Genomic DNA, 18,361 nt, shown 5'->3' with positions numbered 1-18,361 from the left:
AGAAGATGCTAATTCACTCGCAAGAGTTGTATAGTGAGCAGAGTCGCACAGCTCATTTTGAGGTCTCTCGAAGATTATTTAGAGCGAAAAAATGTTATGGGTAGTCCATCAATCATCATTGTTTGACAATGATCAAGGACATCGAAGAGCTTCAGAAGCTCGAGATGAACATGGTAAGGAATTGTAGATAGATTTGATCCTCCAGTCTCTTTTTGATTTATATGGATAGTTCATTATGAACTATCATATGAATAAAATTGATAGCACTTTGTCTAAATTACTGAATATGTTGGTAATAGCTGAGGGCATCTTGAAATATTCAAGAGGTACGGTTCTGACTGTGGAGTGAATTTTCTCTAAGAAAAAGTCTTCTTTCAAGAAAAATAAGAAGCTTATGAAGAAGTAAAAGAATAAGATGAAGTTCAAGAAATAGGTTCTGAAGAAGATCGATGATAAAAAAAATTATTTCCACTATAATGTCGAAGGCCATTGGAGAAGAAACTATCTGGTTTACCTGGCGACCATAAAGAGCAAGAAGAAGGATGGGACTTCTGAAGGTAAATCTGATTTGCTCATAATTAAAACTAATCTAATGGTTTCCTCATCTTCTAGTTGAATTCTAAATTCTATTTCAAGTGCTGACTTGTGCACTTCTATGCTGGGTCTAAAAAATGTTAGAGGGCTGAAGAAAGGCAAGATTACTCTCTGGGTTGGTAATGGTGTAAGAGTTGCTGCTGTGGCCGTCGAGACCTATCCTTTGCGACTACTATTAGAAATTAGTTTAATTTTGAAAGACTACTATTTTGTACCTATAGCTAGTAGAAATCAGATTTCTGTATCTATGCGGGTACAGGATAATTATAATTTTTATTTCAATAAAGATATATATAATTTATTTTAGAAATAAAATTATTGCATGTGCTTTCTTGATTGACAGTCTTTATATTTACATATGGATGTGAGTGTTAATATTAACGAGTAAACTATGAATGCTGTAGGGTCTAAGAGACTTAGATATAGGATTAGCCAAAAATATTTGTGACATCTTAGGCTAGGCCATATAGGAGAGGACAGACTCAACAAAATGAGGAAAGATGGTCTTCTCGGGCCATTGACTTTCGAGCCTCATCTGATTTGTGAGTCATGTCTTCAAGAAAAAATGACTAAATTATAATTTGTGGACAAGGATAAAGGGGCCAATGAGATATTAGCCCTGATGCATACTGACGTGTCCAGTCCATTCAATGTACAAACCACGAATGGCTATATCTACTTCATAACCTTTACCGATGATTTCTCACAGTATGGATTTGTATATTTAGTGCATCATAAGTCTGAAGTCTTTAAAAAGTTTAAAGAGTTTAGACATGAAGTAGAAAAGTAGACTGAAAAATTCATAATGGTTCTTCGATCAGATTGAGGAGGGGAATACCTTTATATAGAATTTTGAACCTATCTCAAGGATAATGGTATAGTTTCACAGTGGACACCTCTAGGGATACCTCAGCTCAATAGGGTATCTGAGAGGAGAAATCTGAAAAGGAATATGCCCTACAAGCCAATCAAAATTTGTATTTTGATTGGTTTTTCTTGAAATCTTCCAAACTCATGTAACTGCACTTTATGAATAAATAAAATATATTTATTTTTCATCATATGTTGTGTCTTACATTTATAATGATTATGATGAATCTCATAAATTAAGATAATAGTTTTACGATTATGATGAGATCATATCTATGAGATCTAAAATCTTAAAATCCTGATTTAGAATATTCTTAATCAAAGGAGTATTAAGTAGGGGATCAATGCTCTGGATAGACTGGTACATCCTATGTATGCTCGATGGTGAGAGTCACTGATCTCATAAGCCACTTATGTGAGATACTAATACAAAGATGTGGGTGCTCATTAGAGAATGAGTTCATTGAACTGATCCATCTTAAGGCACATCTTATGGAATCTACTTATCTATCAAAAGATATTTTCTTATAGTGAAAGTTATGCATGTAGTCCTTTGACCTGAGACTACCATTGAACCTTATATACATAAATCTATATTTTGATTCTTACTCATTCATGACTTAGTTATGTATGGGGTATTCTAGATATGATGAATTATGTATGAAGATTGTGAGTAGGTCTATATGAAATCGATCACCCCTAGTAAGAGGAGATCGTATCCTAATTGCTCTAATCAAATGATGATTTAGAGAATCTTTGATCAAAATAGGATGAGAATTAGAAAATTTTTTTAATATTTTATTAATTGAATCATCATCATAAGATTGAGAGAAAGATGAATATGAAATTAGATTTGACATGATTTCATATTCATAATCATATTCGGGATGCAGTATGATCATAGGATTGAATTGCATGATAACTTACCATTAAAAGATATTTTTGATATTTTTATCAAAATTTTATATCTTTTGGATAGATATGATACGTTGCTAGACATCAATCTTCTCTTGTAGGTTTGATCGAATTAAAGAGATTAATTCAATCATCAATTAGAAAGGGTTCTAATTGCTGAAATTGGGTTAGCTCGATTGGACCTAAATTGATTAAATTAGATTCTAATCAAATCAGGTCAACTTATATTCAGACCTACTGCTGGTTAGATATGAAATTTAATGGATCACACACAAAGAAAATTGATCAAGGATCTAATTGGATTAGATCATATTTGCAAGATATGTTGAGAATTATGTCCTAAAATCAATCATGTAACGATTGAGTTCATCCTTATATATGAATTATTGATTATTGAATAAAAATTATTCTGATATTTTTTATTACAAAGTAACATCTTTCTTGAACTCTTCTGCTGTGATAAAGTCTTTAGAACTTTGTCAATGTATAATAAGAGAAAATTTATCATATAGTTCTTAAACGTGTTCGCGATCAAATGATATGTCATTATAGGACGATGACGTTTATCGAGTGGAAGTCATTTGTGCCATATGGGTTGGTTGTCCTCTTAACCAAGGAGTGTGGTGACATTGGTATGGCATACAAGTGAAATATAGAGATACATCATCACTGAACAAGTGACTCACCTATGAGCATTCTGCTGTCAAGAATTGCTCGTGAAGTATATGGATATAAGTATCTTTCAGACCTGAGATCACTATAGTGACTTGCAAACAACTCACTATGCTTTGATGCCAGATTATTTAGATTTTTAATACAGTGATGGAAGGCTATTGGGTACAGTTAAGTACTTACAAAATCTGTGTATGGATCAAGGTAGGATTGACTCCTCTGGATTATAGGAGTTGATGTATCACTGTATTTCAATTTAACAAAACTTTGGCCAGGATAATCTATGAGATAGATTTGAAAGATTGAAATATAATGTGGATGAAGCAATCTTGGTTGATAGTTAACTTGAGACCATTCTAGAGCATCCAGGATCAAAAGGATGAATTATGCGATAATTATGTGTATGGATTCTAAAATATTTTTTTACGATAATTCGAGCTATCTGGATATCGAGAACTATTGCTAAATGGTATCTCAATTAGTATAGAAATTGGTTCCTATTCTACCGGCTTAATGTTTGAATCTATAGAGTCACGCACACAAGTCAGACTAAGTAAGAAAGAATTGGTTTATATTTATATGTCTAATTTGGAAGTACTTGACTTGATTAAACATATAAGCTAACTTAATTGAGAATTAAATTATGGGTCAAATAGAATTAAAAAGTTGACTATGTCTAGCTAGCACTACACATGAGGTTCAGATTCAATCTCAGGGATGAACAGTTTTTAATTTATAATCCATAGAGCATATAAGAGATTCAATATAAATGCTAATTAATTTTAGATTAGATTTAAATTAATTAGACTTAATTAGGTCCAAAATCTAAATTAGACTTGATATAAAAGTCCTAAAGAGTTTAAGATTGATAGCCTTTTGAAATTATTTCGAACCAGCTTCAAATTGGATTCGAATCGGACTCATTTTGGATGAGATATGAGAAATCCTTATTATACTAGGATTTCTTTCTTATGGACTGACCAATACCTAGAAGCATCCTTATTGTGGGTGTCCCATGTGGGTAAGAGATTGGGTGTAATTTGGTTGTCATATATGATGGCAATTCTATCTCATGTAGGAATCCTTCTTTCATGAGTATTGGACTGATTCAAATCAGATTTGAGTTAGGAGTCTTATACTTATTGGGTCATGAGATTCATCTATAAATAGAGGGGAGATCTACCTATGGATGCATAGTAAAACAAAAAAATCAAATTGAGAGAAGAGAAAAGAGAGAGAGAGGCATGAGAAGAGAGAGAGGTCCCTTCTTCTCCTCTTTGGCATCTCTCTTTGGTGCCACCCCTTTCTCTTTGATGTGGGGCTTCTTGTGGGTGTCCCCCTTGCTGGTGTGAGGTGTCACACCAGCACCTCTCCTCTCTCATTTGATTGGATTGCGAAGGTGATTTGATTGGAGTTCATTCTACTTTCCTGTGACGTTTAGTGTGCATACGAAGTAGAGAGTCTGCACTTTCAGGCCTCCATGAAAGTTTATTTAAAATTATTTAAAATTTGATCTCTAATTTTACTGCTAATTAGGTAAGAATTTAATCTTTATTCATGTAGATTAATAAAAAAAAAAATTAGATGCAATCTAGGCCATCTGAAGAGAAATAGTTTTTCTTCCCTTCAATTGGCATCAGAGTAGGCCTAAAATACATATATATATAACTAAATTTTTTTGAATTAATTATATAAGATATAATTAAATTTTATGTGAGATATTAAATCTAATTTAAATCTATTTATATAAAATTTTTTATCTAATTTTGATTAGATTAGAGAGCCTAATCAATTGTTGATTAAAATTGTTATAAGGTTGTTATAACAGAATTTTACTGTTGTTAAATTTTTGATGGAATAACAATATGAACTAAAATTTATTTTAACAAAATTTTAATATTATTATTTTCATTATCAAGTGGGTAGATTTATAGCATGCAGGTCATCTTCTTCTCTTATGACGTGTAGGGGTGTCATTGTCATCTGATTTTTTGAAAAAAATAAGTGAATAAATTTTTATGTATTATTTTGATTATAAATATATTTAGATTAGATCTAAAATAATTTATAATTTATTATAATAAGATAAAATTTAGATATAAAATTATTTTAAATCTGAATGGTATGTTACATAAGATGTAATCGGTATTGATCTAAAAGTTATCATGATGCATGAGATGTATGTATGAAGTTTAGATCATATCTATGCATGTTTAATTATTAAATATATTATAAAAAAATATTTTTATGCATTGAAACATATGGTATGCTTCACCTAAAATTCTGGTAGAATAGTTCTATAGACCGAAACACATATTTCACACACTTAATTTTGAATTAAGCTTTGAATGATCTAGATTTAAGAATTGAAGATCATTAAGACACCACATAAATCGATGGGTAAAGGGTTAGCTTGAATCAGGTCCTTCTAATGGGTTAGACTTGGATTAAAAATACATATGGACCAAGTAGAGAAATTGATTAAATCTAATCAAGTGTTGAATTAGATTAGGTCAGTATTTCTCTGAATCAATCTCAATAGTTGAAGTTTGATCAAGTCCATGTGTTTGATCCTAATAAATGGACCATGATCATGGCTCCATGATTGAGTCTGAATCTTTTGGTGGACCAAATTGAAACTAATTAACCAACTGGTGTCTAAAGTAAGTTTGGCAGATTCGATCAAGTAATTTTTAATTGGGAGCTATTCACTTAGATGTGTTTACGGTTAGTTAAGGGCACATCCTTTTCACTGATCTCACTTATCTGGCCAATGTGATAAATTATATTTTGATTAGGTCACTAGTCGATTCGTGTGGATCCATGCCATTAAGGTGAATCAGTGTGACTGATTTAGGTGTCTTTAGATTAGCTTGTGTCTAATCTCCTGTATGACTTGGTGAAGTTAGTGGGAGGATTTAAAGCTTGTAAGTTGATTTCTTGTCTAATTCTTAGATTAATAAGATCAAATTCTTTAAATTATTAAGTTCATAAAATGATAGAGTTATGAGATAACTTGATCATAGCCTCCTATTAAGGTGCGTGATAATAAGTCCAATATTCCAAGTAGGCATTGGAGGTACCACACGCCTGGTGTCTATTACGTACTGAAATTGTCATTCATCATATGACCATCATGATGTACCTTCAAGTCAATGCTTAGGTTGGTCGAGCCACACTCAAGTCTGGATATCCATTTATTGAATGCACTTGGTGTGTTATGTTAATAGTTGGACCTAACCAAGATTTTCAGTGGAGGCGCCACACACTTGCTGAAGAGATGCCTGGGGCAAAATCTAATTGCTAAAAGTTGTTTGAAGAAATAATTGGTTATGAACCTAGACATGGATGCACTAGGGTTGGTTGAGCCACACTCAGACCCGAATGCAGTCCGTATGGATTCTAGTACCCGCTAAGGAATTAGTATAATTCCTCGAGTTGGAGATAGAGGCTATTAATTCGTAAAAATAGTGAGAGAATCTTTAGACTAAAGTCCATATCTTTAGGACTAAAAGTAATTCATATACTAATAAGCTAATATTTTTTTCTTTCAGTTATACCCCAACACACTATCCCTCCGTATGCTGTTGGACAACGATAAGCTCACCGGATCCAACTTCGATAGCTGGTATCAAAAGTTAAAAATCATCTTGAAGTATGAGAGAATTTTATATGTCCTTACGGATGAGACATCTGAAGAACCTGCAGCCAATGCTCCTTGTGCCGTGAGAGACACTAACATGAAGTGGCTTAATGACCACATGATTGTACATTGTGTGATGAGGGCAGCTATGAATGATGAACTTAGCTGTAAGTTCGAGGATGCACAGTTAGAGGAGATCATTTAAATGTTGAATGAGTCCTTCGACACCCCCGAGGATGCAGAGAGACACAAAATCTCCTGCGTAGTGTTCAATGTCCGTATGTGAGAGGAGGCTTCAATCACTGATCATGTATTATATATGATCGAGCAGATTGAATGCCTTAGCAAACTTGGCTTTTCGTTGTATGAATAGTTAGGCAAGGATACTATCCTCAATTTGCTCCCAAAATCCTATCTATCCTTTCTTAGTCATTACAGAATGATGAAGCCTGCAGTGAACTACCATGGTTTGGTAGGATTATTGCAGACTTTTGAGAAGAATCACTAGCTCCAAAAAGAGCTAGTGAATTTAGTGAGAAATTCATCTGCAGGGTGTCGATCCTCTCGAAGAGAAAAGAAGAAGAAGGTACAAAAATTCTGTGCCGCCAATCCTAAGCAGAGCAAACCATCAAAAGTTGACAAGAGCCAGGTAGAGTGCTTCTTTTGTAAGAAGTTGGATCATTGGAAGAGGAATTATCCTACTTACATAGCCACCTTTGACCCAAACAGTTCTAAGAATAAGAGAAAGAAGCAAGTGATTGCTTCACAAGGTATTTATATGATAACGCCTTGTAATTTCTCTATTTTTGGTACTACTACCTGAATATTGGATACCAAAAGTCTTATTAATATATGTAATTCATTGCAGGAACTACAAGTAAGTAGAAAGTTTTGAGAGGACGAGCAGTTCCTCAATGTTGGAGATGGAAGTCTGGTTCCAATTCTGACCTTAGAAACTTTGCAACTTGTCTTCGAGTCTAGTAGTGTCATGTTAAATGATTGTCATTATTATCTCTCTTTTTTGATGAATGTCATCTCTGTAGGTCTTTTGGCCAAACTTGATTACAAGTTTATAATAAAAGATGATTTTTGTGATCATGATGAATGATACTGTAATTATGCATAGATAATTGAAACATGATATATACATAATATCATGGTCTGTTACTGTAATGTACACAGCTAGCAAACATCCTAAATTAGATAATATCAATGAATCCTACCTTTGGCATTGCAGACTTGGTCAGGTGAATAGGAGTAGGATTGACTGGTTGATCAAGGAACGTATCTTTGAGATAGATGATTGTGAATCATTGCTTACCTGTGAATCTTGTTTACTTGGTAAGATGACTAAGTCACCTTTTAAAGAAAAAAAGTAAAAGAGCCGGTGATGTACTAGGTCTAATACATATTGATGTATGTGGGCCTATGAATATAAGTGCCAGAGAAGGATACTACTACTTCATTACGTTTATAGATGACCTATCGAGGTATGGATTGTTGGGAAATATATCCCAAAAAGCCAATCGTCAAGCTGTTGATGGTTGAGCAACCAAGTATTGTAATTAATTTGTTAATAAATAAAATATATTTGGCATCTTCATCATAAGCTTTCATCTTCTAATGAACTCCGTTGTTATGATGAAGTCCTTAGGACTATTTAAGTTCGATAAAGAGAAGATTTATCGATTAGTCCTTAAAACTGTTCACGACCAAATGATAGGCTGTTAATAAGGACGACAGCTTCTATCGAGCATAGGTCGCTGTAGGCCATATGGGTTGGTTGTTCTCTTAACCAAGGAGTGTGGAGACACTAGTATGGCATACAGGTGAGATGTAAGGGTACATCATCGTTGAACGTGACCAACTCCAGAGTATTCTGCTGTCGAGAATGTCTCTGATGGGATATAGGTATAAGTGTCCCTTAGACTTGAGATCGCCTCAGTGACTTGCAAGCAACTTACTGTGCTTTGGTACTAGACTAACTGAATTTCTAATTCAGGGATAGAAGGCTTCTGGGCATAATCAAGTACTTGCGAAGTCAGAGTGTGATCGAGATGGGATTGACCACTCCAAGAGTTGGAGAAGAATGAGTCACTGTATTTCAATTTAGCAAAACCTTGGCTAGGGTAATCCATCAGATGGATTTGATATTTTGAAATATAATGTGGACAACCTGATCAAAGTTGACAGTTGAACTTTGGGGTGTCCTATGATCATTTTGGTCAAGGGGATGAATTATATGAAAACTATATCCGCATGGGTTCTAAGGATGTTGTTCTACACATTCGACCTATCCGATCATCGGGTACCATTGCTAGATGGTCACTTCGATTGGTACAAAAATTTATTCCTGTGCTACCGACTTAGGTTCGGACTTATGAGGTCACACACATTAGAGTTCATGATCCGATCGGATGGTTGATCAACGATTAAAAATCGTTCTAGGGTTAAATGATCAATACGATTGACATTTAACCCAGTGCAAGTATTGCAGGAGGATCGATTAGCAATTTGATTGCTAATTGGCTTAATTTGATTAAGCCAATGGGTTGAGATTAAGTCTAATTAAATATAATTTAATTAAATTTATTTTGGGCTTGATTGGATCAAGTCCAATTGGTTTATTGGATAAGCCAAGTGCAAGTAAAAACTAGTCCTAGTTCAACTAGGACTTGGGTCAATCTAATTTCTAATTTAATTAAAAAATTAAATCAGATTTAAATCTAATTTAATCTGATTAAATTAGGTTCTTAATTGGGTTAAGACTTATTTTAATTAGGTTGATCTAATTTTGGTTTGATTTGGTTTGGGAAACCAAATTAAAACAAGTCATAAGATAGAATCCTAGTAAGACTCGGATTCCAGCTTGCGCCACATAAGCCTTCCCCACACCCTCTCTCTTATTCAACGCCAATCTCCACTTATTTTGTGTGACAAAAGCCCTCTCCCAGGTCTCTCCCACATTCACAAAAGGTCTCCTCTCTTCTTTCTTACATGGAAGGTGGTTTGGATCAAATCAAAAAGGAATAAGTTTGGATTTCGAATTCTATGAGATAGAGTTTTAGAAATCCAAAACTCTTTCAATTTTGCACCGAATTTATCCAAATTTTTTTGGAATTTTTGTGGCTTTTAGGGTACACATTGTGCACCCTTTGCTGGTGATCCATGCATGAAAATAAGGAGGAGATGCTCAAGAGTTGGGCGCCCCTTAACTTGCCATGTTTGGATAAGCCTTGACTAGGTATTTGACCTAGACAAGGACTCTATCATATCTCTCTGTATAAAATGAGTTTTTTATGAAAGTTTTGAAGAAGATAGAGATTTGAGAGACCTTTGAGACATCCAAAAATTAGAGAGAAAGACATTTGGGTCGTGGAGATATAAAAGACGCAAGTTAGGGTGTCTAGAGAGAAAAACGTGAAGAAGAAGAGGGTCTTCTTCTAGTTTTTTTGTTTTCATATCTTTCCTCCCTCCATATTGAGTTTCCTGAGAGCGTCTCAGATTTGAAACTCCTCCTTTTACTTTCATCTTTGGAAGAGTCCAAATCAAGAAGAAGAAGGCACCTGATCAACCATCAAAGAAGGATCAGCGCAGTACTAGCATACTGTGCTGATTTCCTGAAGCAGGACTTCTGATCGAGATTCGTGAGCTCGTGTGGACGACTCCTAGAGGTCGGACCGTGTGCGGCTTGCAACATCATCCTTAGCCCAGATCAGCGAGGTTAGAGCATCTAACTTGCAAGGTAATAGATCTGATCTATTGTTTAATACATACATTAGATGTGGTATAGAAATATGTTGATATGATCAACATGTAGTCTATGCTATATTTATATATTTTAATTTCTGATTTAATGCTATGTAATAATCATGTAATAGGATCTTAGATCTAGGGATTCTCTAGTTTTAGAAAATAAATTTTGATTTATTTTAGTCTTCCGCTGTATGATCTTGAAAAAGTTTCAAGATCTAACCCTGAAACCCTAGATCTGGTTCCCTACAATTGGTATCAGAGCCCAGTTCTTTATTACATGATTATTTATACATGCTTAGATTATTTCTTAGATTAGATCTAATTTATAATCTGATATTAAATCTAAAATTAAAATTTTAGATCAATCACAAACTGCAAGGTTGTCCTGCTGTAAGGTTTACCCCTTACAGTGCAAAGGTTGTCCTAGTTTGTGTAGATCTATCTTTAATCATAAATTTGTTAGATATGATCTAGATTAAATTTATGATTTATTAGATTTAAAAAATATTTAAATCTAAAATAAAATCTCTTTGTTAATAATTTTTGTGCAAAGAAATTGTTTAAAGTTGAAACTGTTTCAATTACATGAACCTGTTTAGATTAGATCTAAAGTAGTTTCATGTTTATTTCACTTGTATCTTGATTATGAATCAAACATGCAATATGGTTGGTAGAATCATATTGTAAAATTATTTTACAAATATGAAAATTATTTTTTGAAAAGCCGAACCCAACCCTCAGCCCAAAACTTAATTAAGAATTAAGAAGTTTTTGATTAGGTTCTAAGATTGTAAATTGAAGAACCTAAGACACAAATCATAACACATTGGGTTAATGGGTTAGTGGGAATTAGGTCCATTAATTGGGTTAGACCTATGGTTAGATTAAAGATGGACTTAATTAGAGAATTGACTAAATCTAATCAATTGTTGTCTTAGATTAGGTCAAGGATTCTCTAGATCAATTACAATAGTTGTAGTTGGTCAAGTCCATATCTTTAACGAGAACCAAATGGACTTGATTCTTGGCTAAGCGGTCTAACACGAACTATTAGGTTGATCTAATCGAAACTAATTAAACCAGTTGGTGTCTAAGGTAAACCAGACTGGTGGTTTTTAATTGGGAGCCCACTTACCTGCCATTTCTGATGGTGTCTAAGACAAGCTTTGGCAGACCCTCCCACTGATCGAACTTACCTGGCCTCTTGATGAAATTATATTTTGATCGGATCACTTGACTATTCAAGCTGACCCATGTCAGCTAGGTAAATCAGTGGACTGATTTAGGTGCTCCTAGACCAGCCCTTTTAATGGTCTCCCTTAACTGACTTGGTGAAGCCAGTGGGAGGATCATGATAAGCTGATTCATCTGACTTCATCCTCTATATTATTTAAATCCTCTAAAATTATTAGGTCTTTAAAATGACAAAGTTATGGAGATAACTGAGTCATAGCCTCCCATTAAGGTGTTTGATAATGAGTCCATTAACTCAATAATCATTGCAGACCCAAAGGCCTGGTACTTGTTGACTAATGGAATTATCACTCATCATATGATGACTTGGAAGTGTCTCTCTAATGGTGGTTAGGTGAGCCAACCAAAGTTGGCTTAATCATTCATTGGTTAGATACACCAAGTATGATCATGTTAATGGTTGGACCTAACTGGATCCTTACAGTGGAGGCCAAAGCCTACTGATTAGGTTTCTGGGGCAAAATTAAAATTACTAGAAATTGTTTAGAAAAACAATTGGTTATGAACCTACCCTTAGATGTACATGGGTTGGCCAACCAAAGTTGGGCTTGTGTGCAGTCTAAGTGGATTCTAGTACCCACTAAGGAATTAGGGTAATTCCTCGAATTGGAGGTAGAGGCTACCAATTCGAATAAAATAGTGGGAGAAACCTTTTGATTAAAGTCCAAATCTTTAGGTTTAATGAATCAATTACTAATTAGGTTATGGTTCTCCTTTGTGCAAATATGGCCACTTCCCTATCGCTCCGATCATTGTTGGACAATGATAAGTTGGTGGGACCCAACTTCGTAGCTGGTACCAAAAGTTGAAGATAGTCCTGGAGCATGAATGGATCCTATATGTGATAATGGATCCTGCACCTGAGGAGCCAGCTGTCAATGCACGTGGAACAGTCAGAGACACTTACCAAAGTGACTCAGTGACCGAACCACGATGTGTTGTATCATGCTGGCTGCATACGCGATGAGTTCAGTCACAGATTCGAGACGGCTTAGCCAAAGGACATGCTTCAAGTGTTGGAGGATGCCTTTGGCACATCCGATGACATGAGAGGCACAAGACTAGTTGTGCCATCTTCAACGCCAAAATGCGGGATGGTGCCTCTGTCACTGATCATGTATTGTACATGATCGAGTTGATGGAACGATTGAGCAAGCTCGGCTTTCCCTTGCATGAGCAGCTTGGGAAAGATGCAATACTAAACTCGCTGTCCAAGTCTTATCTCCCATTCCTCACTAATTATAGAATGACAAAGCCTGAAGAGAACTACCACGGGTTACTAGGGTTGCTTCAGAACTTTGAGAAGGATCACCAACTTTACAAGAGTCAGTGAACTTAGTGGGAGGTTCATCTTCTGGTTCTCGACCTTTTAAGAAAGGGAAGAAGAATAAGAAGAAGAAAGTGAAGAAGGTGCAAGTTCAGGCTGGGACATCAGTGCAGAGCCAGACCAAAAAGATCAAGCCTGATAAGAGTCTATTCTACTGGCAAGACCTAGATTAGATAGTGTGTTAGATATCTACTTATGGCATTAGAGGCTAGGTCATATAAATAAGAACAGAATAAACAGGTTGACTCAAGAGGAAATCCTCGAAGTCAGTGATTGTGAATCACTTCCAACCTGTGAGTCCTGTCTTCTTGGTAAAATGACTAAGTCACCTTTTACTGAAAAAGGTGAAAGAGCTACTGAGCTCTTGGGCCTAGTACATACTGATGTATGCGGGCCCATGAGCACCAGTGCTAGAGGTGGATATTTCTACTTCATAACTTTCACGGAAGACCTATCCCGATATGGATATGTCTATCTGATGAAACATAAGTCGGATTCATTTGAAATGTTCAAATGATTCCGAAGTGAAGTAGAAAAACAAACTGGGAAGAGTATTAAAACTTTTCGATCTGATCGAGGAGGAGAATACCTTTCTAGTGAATTTCTAGATATCTAGGAGAGAATGGGATTCTCTCCCAATGGACTCCTCCAGGAATACCACAGCATAATGGTGTGTCTGAAAGGAGGAATCGGACTTTGTTAGACATGGTCCGATCCATGATGGATTTTGCTAGCTTGCCAATATCCTTCTGGGGATATGCACTCGAATCGGCCAGTTATCTGTTAAATAGGGTTCCAAGTAAGTCTGTAATTAAGACTCCATATGAGATATGGACGGGACGTAAGCCAGTACTTTCACACCTTAGGGTCTGGGGGTGCCCGACCTATGTCAAACGATTAGTCACAGACAAACTTGGACCTAGGTCTGACAAATGCTCATTCATAGGGTACCCCAAAGAGATAAAAGGATATTTTTTCTACCATGCTGATGAACAAAAGGTGTTCATCAGCCTTAAGGCAATCTTTTTAGAAAAAGAGTTCCTTGGTGAAGGAACCGTTGCCTCTAAGGTTGAACTTGATGAAGTTCAACAGGTAGAAGGACCGACACTAATAGCTGAACCTGAGTCGGATATGATTAGATCAGATCCGGAGCCCAATATACCTGCACCATTAAGGCGATCCGGTAGAGTACCCGTCAGCCGGACAGATACTACGGTTTCTTGGTCCGGGACGGTGATCCCATCGAACTTGATGAGAATAATGAGGATCCGATCACCTATACGGATGCAATGCAGAGACCTGATTCCGAAAAATGGCTTGAAGCCATGAAATCCGAAATGGAGTCCATGAAGGTCAACGATGTATGGACATTGGTTGACCCACCTGAAGGGGTTAAACCCATTGGTGTAAATGGGTCTTCAAAAGGAAGAGGGGCACAGACGGAAAGGTGGAGACCTATAAAGTCCGTCTGGTTGCCAAGGGGTATCGTCAACGTTATGGTATTGACTATGACGAGACATTTTCTCCTGTGGCAATGCTCAAATCCATTCAGATAATGCTTGCAATAACTGCCCATCTGGATTATGAGATCTGGCAGATGGATGTAAAGACAGCTTTCCTGAATGAAGAGCTGACTGAAGAGGTGTATATGATACAACCTGAGAGGTTTACATCCACGGATGAGTCCAAGGTGTGCAAGCATCAGAAATCCATTTATGGACTGAAGCAAGCTTCTCGGAGTTGAACATGCATTTTGATAAGGTGATCAAAACGTATGGCTTCATTAAGAATGGAGAAGAGCCCTGCATCTATAAATGGCAAATGGTCCAGTTGTGGTATTCCTTGTCTTGTACGTGGATGACATTCTCTTAATCGGGAATGACATCCCCGCACTACAGGGAATAAAAGTTTGGTTGTCATCACTATTTCCATGAAGGACTTGGGTGAAGCATCCTATATCCTAGGGATGAAGATCTATAGGGATAGATCTAAAAAGATGCTTGGGTTATCCCAGTCCATGTACATAGACACTGTGCTGAAGAGGTTCAGCATGGAGAATTTCAAGAAGGGCTATCTACCGATAGGCCATGGAATTTCTCTCTCTAAGAAGGATTGTCCGACAACTCTTGAAAAGAGAGAGCTATGAGTAGAGTCCCATATGCTTCACCGTGGGATCTATCATGTACGCCATGACATGTACAAGACCAGATGTGGCATACTCACTAGGAGTAGTGTGTAGATACCAATCTGATCCTGAAGAAAATCACTGGAAAGTGGTTAAAGCCATCCTTAAGTATTTGAGAAATACTAAGGACCAATGGTTGGTTTATGGCGAGTCAGATCTGAAACTTGTGGGGTTCACAGACTCTAGCTTTCAATCTGACCATGATGACAGCAGGAACGTGTCGGGTTATATCTTTACTCTGAATGGTGGAGCCATCTGCTGGAAGAGTTCCAAGCAACATACTGTGGCGGACTCTGTTTGTGAAGCAGAATACATCGCAGCATCGGATGCCGTGAAAGAAGCTGTGTGGCTAAGGAAATCCATCACTGAGCTTGGAGTAGCACCCTCCCTCGATGGTCCAGTCCTGCGCTACTGCGACAGCACTAGTGCCATAGCTCAGGCGAAAGAACCCAAAGCACATCAGCAGATGAAGCACATCTTGCGTCGCTTCCACCTGGTCCGACAGATCGTGGATCGAGGTGACGTCGACCTTCAGAAGATCGACGGAAAGGAGAACCTGGCCGATCCCTTCACTAAAGCCCTGGCGATAAAGGAGTTCAACAACCACAAGTTGAAGATGGGTATTAGATACTGTGCCGAGTGGCTTGAGGACAAGTGAGAGTTGTTGGGAAATATGCCCCAAAAAGCCAATCGTCAAGCTGTTGACGGTTGAGCAACCAAGTATTGTAATTAATTTGTTAATAAATAAAATATATTTGGCATCTTCATCATAAGCTTTCATCTTCTAATGAACTCCGTTGTTATGATGAAGTCCTTAGGACTATTTAAGTTCGATAAAGAGAGGATTTATCGATTAGTCCTTAAAACTGTTCACGACCAAATGATAGGCTGTTAATAAGGACGACAGCTTCTATCGAGCATAGGTCGCTGTAGGCCATATGGGTTGGTTGTCCTCTTAACCAAGGAGTGTGGAGACACTGGTATGGCATACAGGTGAGATGTAAGGGTACATCATCATTGAACGTGACCAACTCCAGAGTATTCTGCTGTCGAGAATGTCTCTGATGGGATATAGGTATAAGTGTCCCTTAGACTTGAGATCGCCTCAGTGACTTGCAAGCAACTCATTGTGCTTTGGTACTAGACTAATTGAATTTTTAATTCAGGGACGGAAGGCTTCTGGGCACAGTCAAGTACTTGCGAAGTCAGAGTGTGATCGAGATGGGATTGACCACTCCAAGAGTTGGAGAAGAATGAGTCACTATATTTCAATTTAGCAAAACCTTGGCTAGGGTAATCCATCAGATGGATTTGATATTTTGAAATACAATGTGGACAACCTGATCAGAGTTGACAGTTGAACTCTGGGGTGTCCTATGATCATTTTGGTCAAGGGGATGAATTATATGAAAACTATATCCGCATGGGTTCTAAGGATGTTGTTCTACACATTCGACCTATCCGGTCATCGGGTACCATTGCTAGATGGTCACTTCGATTGGTACAGGAATTTATTTCTGTGCTACCGACTTAGGTTCGGACCTATGAGATCACACACATTAGAGTTCATGATCCGATCAGATGGTTGATCAACGATTAAGAATCATTCTAGGGTTAAATGATCAATACGATTGACATTTAACCTAGTGCAAGTATTGCAGGAGGATCGATTAGCAATTCGATTGCTAATTAGCTTAATTTGATTAAGCCAATGGGTTGAGATTAAGTCTAATTAAATATGATTTAATTAGATTTATTTTGAGCTTGATTGGATCAAGTCCAATTGGTTTATTGGATAAGCCAAGTGCAAGAAAAAACTAATCCTAGTTCAACTAGGACTTGGGTCAATCTAATTTCTAATTTGATTAGAAAATTAAATCAGATTTAAGTCTAATTTAATCTGATTAAATTAGGTTCTTAATTGGGTTAAGACCTATTTTAATTAGGTTGATCTAATTTTGGTTTGATTTGGTTTGGGAAACCAAATTAAAACAAGTCATAAGATAGAATCCTAGTAAGACTAGGATTCCACCTTGCACCACATAAGCCTTCCCCACGCCCTCTCTCTTATTCAACGCCAATCTCCACTTATTTTGTGTGACAAAAGCCCTCTCCCAGGTCTCTCCCACATTCACAAAAGGTCTCCTCTCTTCTTTCTTACATGGAAGTGGTTTGGATTAAATCAAAAAGGAATAAGTTTGGATTTCGAATTCTATAAGATAGAATTTTAGAAATCCAAAACTCTTTCAATTTTGCACCGAATTTATCCAAATTTTTTTTAAAATTTTTGTGGCTTTTAGGATACACATTGTGTACCCTTTGCTGGTGATCCATGCATAAAAATAAGGAGGAGGTGCTCAAGAGTTGGGCGCCCCTTAACTTGCCATGTTTGGATAAGCCTTGACTAGGTATTTGACCTAGACAAGGACTCTATCATATCTCTCTGTATAAAATGAGTTTCTTTATGAAATTTTTAGAAAGACAGAGATTTGAGAGACCTTTGAGCCATCCAAAAATCAGAGAGAAAGACCTTTGGGTCGTGGAGATATAAAAGACGCAAGTTAGGGTGTCTAGAGAGAAAAACGTGAAGAAGAAGAGGGTCTTCTTCTAGTTTTTTTGTTTTTATATCTTTCCTCCCTCCATCTTGAGTTTTCTGAGAGCGTCTCAGATCTGAAACTCCTCCTTTTACTTTCCATCTTGGAAGAGTCCAAATCAAGAAGAAGGAGGCACCTGATCAACCATCAAAGAAGGATCAGCGCAGTACTAGCATACTGTGCTGATTTCTGAAGCAGGACTTCTGATCGAGATTCGTGGCTCGTGTGGATGACTCCTAGAGGCCGGACGCGTGTGCGGCTTGCAACATCATCCTTAAGCCCGGATCAGCGAGGTTAGAGCATCTAACTTGCAAGATAATAGATCTGATCTATTGTTTAATACATACATTAGATGTGGTATAGAAACATGTTGATATGATCAACATGTAGTTCATGCTATATTTATATATTTAATTTCTGATTTTAATGCTATGTAATAATCATGTAATAGGATCTTAGATCTAGGATTCTCTATTTTAGAAAAAAATTTTGATTTATTTTAGTCTTCCGCTGTATGATCTTGAAAAAGTTTCAAGATCTAACCCTGAAAC

Source organism: Elaeis guineensis, unplaced genomic scaffold (assembly GCF_000442705.2).
Source record: "Elaeis guineensis isolate ETL-2024a unplaced genomic scaffold, EG11 Super_Scaffold_1000061, whole genome shotgun sequence".
In the NCBI taxonomy this organism is placed as follows: Eukaryota; Viridiplantae; Streptophyta; class Magnoliopsida; order Arecales; family Arecaceae; genus Elaeis; species Elaeis guineensis.
Note: the sequence above shows the minus strand (reverse complement) of the source record.